Genomic DNA, 6,000 nt, shown 5'->3' with positions numbered 1-6,000 from the left:
TGTTTTTAGGTTTCAGCTGTTCAAGCATAACAACACCTGCTAAGCACAACATTTTATGTAGCCAATAATATGAACCATTAATAGTAATACAATGCACAAATGTCTGTTAGCAGACATATAATTAAAAAAAAGTTTGATAAAATAAACAAGAGTAAAAAGAGTAAAAAGTTAATAAAACACAAATAAGTGATTAATATTATGTTAAGGCCTCTCACACACATTCATATTACAGCTGCATTTAAACTCCGAGTGGTACAGAGCCATAATCCAGCACCCATAAAAGTCTTTGGGGCCCTACTGTGCATCCAGATACCTCTGATTTCATATAGAAGCATAACATGCTCCATCGGATGCTATATTATAAAGATTTGCTTCTAGGGCAGAATATCTCCATGAATACTGTGCCATATAGAGACACCATAAGGTGGCACTTGTAGTGCCTATGGCTCCATAGTACCCAGCTTCATGTGCTGCCGTGCAGGATCCATTCACACAGCTTTCTTGTGGACATGAGGCCTTAAATGGACATTAACTTTTAAATAACTTTTGCTTATCCAATTGTATACCTGATATATGTCAACTGTGTAATTTACTTACTGTTAAATTTAGTTGTTTTATCCATCCAAATTCTGTGTAAAGTTACTGCTTCTAGATGTCTCCTTTCCTCTAATCTGCGGTCTACCCCCCTGTTGTCAAGCAATGTCCATCTCTAGTTACAGAGCATTGGAGATGGAGTGCAGGAAATGGGGCTGCACATAGAAATCTTTGGAGAGGGAGGAGGAGCACAAAGAGAAGACACAAACGCTGCCCATTGAAGTCATGAAGAAGGGAGCGGGAAGCAGGAGGAGGGAGTGGGGAGCCGGAGCAGAGACACAGATTCTGCAGCTCACTAGCTTAGGCTCTGTTCACATCTGCGTTGGGGTCCCGTTCTGATGTTCCATCAGAGCTTTCCGTCAGAACGGGACCCTGAACAGACACACACTGACAAGAACGGAAACCGGAGTTTTCCATTTCCATCATCATTGATTTCAATGCCTATGGTTTCCGTTTGTCTCTGTTGTGCACCGGACCCGTCATTTTGCTGGAAGCAATGGTGTAGTCGACTACACTATTGCTTCCGGCAAAACTATGGATCCGATGCACAACAGAGACAAACGGAAACCATGGGTTTCATTGAAATCAATGGTGATGGAAACGGAAACCTCTGGTTTCTGTTCGTGTTAGTCTGTGTCTGTTCAGGGTCCCGTTCTGATGGAAAGCTCCGACGGAACGTCAGAACGGGTCCCCAATGCAGATGTGAACAGAGCCTTAGAGATAACTGAGAATTAGAGAGAGAGCATGCAAAGGGGAAAACTGCTTAAAAATGCAGAATACAAGTCATATAATGGTAAGAATATGTTGTTATTCGTAATGTACACACATATGACAACCTATTCTGAAAAGTCACCTGAAAAGTTACGCTTTAACGTCAGTATATAATCTTTCAAAGAAACACTTATTTACATTTAGAGTTCTGTAGTAGGTAACACAGCTGTATAGGAAAGAAAATTATACAATTTGGTTTATTTATTTATTTATTTTAGATGCAATGGAGCAATAAAAAAAAAATATCATCAGTGATGTCAAATTACCATTATTAGGCTGGGTTCACACTGAGTTTTTTTACGAGTTTTTTGACGCGGAAACCAGGCCGCAAAACTCGGGTAAAAAGGGCCCGAAAATGCCTCCCATTGATTTCATGCCCTATCTTCGGGCGTTTACGCCTCTGACCTCACATTAACATCAATGGGAGGCAGAGAAAGCGTATTTCGGGAGTTTTATGCCCGCGGCGCTCACTGGCCGCAGGCGAAAAAAATCGGCGTGCAGGGAGAGGAAAATCTGCCTCAAACTTCCAAGAGTTTTACAGCCTAATTCAGGGGTCTCAAGCACGCGGCCCGCGGGCCACATGCGGCCCCTGGGGCTGTCATCTGCGGCCCGCGGGACACAGAGCCGCTAGTATCGGCTCTGCTCCGAGACTCTGGAATTCCCTGACATCACTGTCCACATATGAACAGCGATGTCTGGGGCTTCCCCAGAGCCGGAGTCCCGGGCAGAGCGCTAGTACAGGCTCTGCTCCGGGACTCTGTGGAATTCCCTGACATCGCTGCCTATATATGGACAGTGTGTCAGGGTCTTCCCCAGAGAGGAGTCCCGGGCAGAGCGCTAGTATCGGCTCTGCTCCGGGACTCTGTGGAATTCCCTGACATCACTGCCCATATATGGACAGTGTGTCAGGGTCTTCCCCAGAGCGGAGTCCTGGGCAGAGCGCTAGTATAGGCTCTGCTCTGGGGAAGCCTCTGACATCGCTGTCCATACATCGACAATGATGTCAGGGGCTTCCCCAGAGCAGGAGTCCCAGTGATGTCAGGAGCACAGCTGGAGTCCCAGGAAGAGCCTACTAGCGCTCTGCCCGGGACTCCAGCTCTGGGGTTGCCCCTGACATCTCTGTCCATATATGGACAGTGATGTCAGGAGCAGAGCTGGAATACCAGGCTGCACTCACAACTCTACTATTATATCATGTACTTTACTCTAGTCACATCCAGAGCTGCAGTCACCACTCTACTGTAACATGTTATACTCCAGTCACATCCAGAGCTGCACTCACAACTCTACTGTAACATCATGTACTATACTCCAGAGATATCCACAGCTACACTCACAACTCTACTATTATATCATGTACTTTACTCCAGTCACATCCAGAGCTGCAGTCACCACTCTACTGTAACATGTTATACTCCAGTCACATCCAGAGCTGAACTCACAACTCTACTGTAACATCATGTACTATACTCCAGAGACATCCACAGCTAAACTCACAACTCTACTATTATATCATGTACTTTACTCCAGTCACATCAAGAGCTGCAGTCACCACTCTACTGTAACATGTTATACTCTAGTCATATCCACAGCTACACTCACAACTCTACTGCAAGATCAGTAGATGCAGATGCAAACATCTTGTCTTATACTCCAAACAAATCCAGAGCTCCAGTCACAACTCTACTATTATATAATGTGCTATACTCCAGTCACATCCAGAGCTGCAGTCACAACTGTACTGTAACATCAGGTCCCATACTCCAAACAAATCCAGAGCTGCAGTCACAAATCTACTGTAGTTCGAGTGCTAGAAGCGACTCTGCTCTGGGACTCCAGCTCTGGGCAAGACCCTGACATCACTGTGGTAGCATCTGCGGAGGGCACTGTGGCCTTATCTAGGGGTGTGTTGAATTACCTACAGAGGGCACTGTGGCATTATCTACAGAGGGCACTGTGGCATTATCTACAGAGGGCACTGTGGCAGCATCTACAGAGGGCACTGTGGCAGCATCCACAGAGGGAACAGCGGCAGCATCCACAGAGGGAACAGCGGCAGCATCCACATAGGGCACAGCGGCAGCATCCACAGAGGGCACTGCGGCAGCATCCACAGAGGGCACAGCGGCAGCATCCACAGAGGGCACAGGGGCACCATCCACAGAGGGCACAGCGGCAGCATCCACCGAGGGCACAGCGGCAGCATCCACCAAGGGCACTGCGGCAGCATCCACCGAGGGCACTGCGGAGAAAGAGCACATGGAGAAAGAGCTCAAATTTTAAACCTAGCGGTATTATTATAGTAATGTAGTATTATTATTATAGTAATATAGTGTTATTGTAGTTCAAATAACTGATTAATAATAATTTTGTATTGTATCAAATTTGAAAGTAATGCGTCAACTTCCCATTTTTTCTATATGCGGCCCACTTACCCGGCCGAGTTTGAGACCCCTGGCCTAAGTGATGTCAATTTCTTGGAAAGTGAAGTGACAATCAATATGGTCGCTCTCTGAGACCCCTGAGTGGCATATCTAGATTTTTTTCCTACTAATTGAAGACCAAAAGTGTCTAACAACAAGAAAAAGGGCATTTCAAAATGTCTTCGGTTTTAATTCTCCACCATGTGTAAAATATTGTAAAAAACGTTATCCTTATTCCTCATATACATGGCCGAATATCTGCTCCGTACAAGGTCCGAGCTGTACAGAAGTGTAATATGGCACCCATAGCGGTCTATAGACCCATACAGTACCCCTGTAAATCTCCGATTTCATACAGAGACATATGGAGGTTCCATCAAATGCCATATTTTGCGGAGGTATTCTCCTCTGTAACTCGGTACTGTACGGAGATACCATATGACGGCACACTAAGTGCCTTTTGCTCCATTGTAGGGAAATTAAGGTATTCCGTGTGCCACCATACAGGATCTAGGCTCACAGCACTGCTGCTTGCATGAAGCCTTTATTATTTTAATAGATTTAATTTGAATGTACTACAGCAGGCATTCCTGATGAATCTACTGGAAAATGAATTATGATTAAAAATAGAAGCAATAAATGATGAAACACAACTAGTCATTATCTAAAACACCCAAAAATTTTCTTGGTATATTTATGATAGCGTATGTTAATAAATAACCAAAGACCTCTTTAAATCAGCTATTCTTCCTGACAATTTCTTCAGCGCAAAATCCATTTACCTGAATGTTGTGCGCAGCCTAGTGGTCATCTGGCTAAATACAATAGTAATTCGTTTATGACTATTCTTTTATCGTTATTTCAATTTTCACCCTCTTTAACGTTGTATTTTCCATATTTAAGTTAACCCTTCACTGCTTAAGCTAAATTTTACTGTTCAGCGCTCCCTTGATTTAATTGTCAATCATGTATAATCATCATTATACAATGTTTGACAGATAGGCCTTAGTGGTACATATAGAACTTTTTTACGGAATGCACTGATCACATAATAATATGTTGTTGTTTTTTTCTTTTCAAAAACGTAATTTTTTTGTCAGTTCTTGACATTAGTAAGTTTACCAGACATGTCTATGTAACCTTCGTATGGTCACCTTTTGTGGGGTTAATAAAAACATAAGTATATGTAAGTATAGCATGAGTGTTTTTATTTAATTTTTTATTGTACATTATTGTCAGAATTATTTTCTTTTTAATACGCTCAAAATATAGCATAGATACTGGGCTTCAGAAGGGGGTGTACCTTTGGTTGGAGTGTATAAAATTACTATTATAAAGGCACAGTCTATACCCACCTTTTATGTTAGTACTGTATAGCTTTATTATACAAGTAATGCCTGTCAATGCAATGTGGGTGTTGTATGTTTAAACCAGCTAGTCGATTCTGAAGAATGTGAAAAATTTGCTGCGGCATGTCAAGCCCTTTATTGGAAACCAACATTCATACCTAGTCCTATGTAGGGAGCCCCATATGGAACTGCTTCATACCATGGACAGTTTTAATCCGGCCCTGCTCATGAGGATGGTGAAGTCACAGGAATGCCAGGGCTAATTAGGTAACTGACTTGGTGAGGGCACCGCATGAATACCCAGCATCATTACTTTCAATGTTTTGATCCTCCAGGGGTATTTCTCAATGCCATCACTGGCTTGGTGATGTTACTGCTAACAGGGGGGTTGTCAGGAACATGGGCTGGTGGATCCCCTTTAGGGCAACAGCAAATCGGTTGACCTTACAGGGGATAATAATGTCACATACTTGGTGACGTCACTGCTTATGACATCATTAGGGTTTGTCAGGGACATGGGTTTGTTGATCTCCATGTAATGTAACATTGCATGTGCTGATGTCACAAAGTTAATGATTGTCATATGGGTGTTGATGTCACATGGGTGATGATGTCATAATAAATAATGTCAGTGCCTTTACCTGACGTGCCCACAAAGTGATGCTGATGTTACAGGTGGAGGCCGTGCAGGTGACATTACAATTATTAATTTAAGTGGACTCGCAGCTGCCCTGGCTCCACCCAGTTAATCCCCTTAGGATTCCATAGCAGGTCATGACACCATGGGCATGGCGGTACTGTGTTGGTAGCGTCACAGCTAATAGCTCTGTCAGGGATGATGATGCCATAAAGGGAAATGTCAG

At 43.5% G+C, this 6,000-nt stretch overlaps 1 long non-coding RNA gene across 1 annotated transcript in view; it reads right to left on the bottom strand.

Moving 5' to 3' along the window:
- Window positions 1-3,531: 3,531 nt before the first annotated feature.
- Window positions 3,532-6,000, bottom strand: part of LOC142748088 (uncharacterized) — an 81,848-nt gene continuing 79,379 nt past the window's right edge. The window contains exon 3 of the long non-coding RNA XR_012882132.1: window positions 3,532-3,607. This is a non-coding gene — a long non-coding RNA (uncharacterized LOC142748088). The remainder of the gene's footprint in view (window positions 3,608-6,000) is intronic.

The sequence above is a fragment of the Rhinoderma darwinii genome, chromosome 3 (assembly GCF_050947455.1).
Source record: "Rhinoderma darwinii isolate aRhiDar2 chromosome 3, aRhiDar2.hap1, whole genome shotgun sequence".
NCBI lineage: Eukaryota > Metazoa > Chordata > Amphibia > Anura > Rhinodermatidae > Rhinoderma > Rhinoderma darwinii.
Note: the sequence above shows the minus strand (reverse complement) of the source record. Positions and strands in the feature narration are given on the sequence as shown.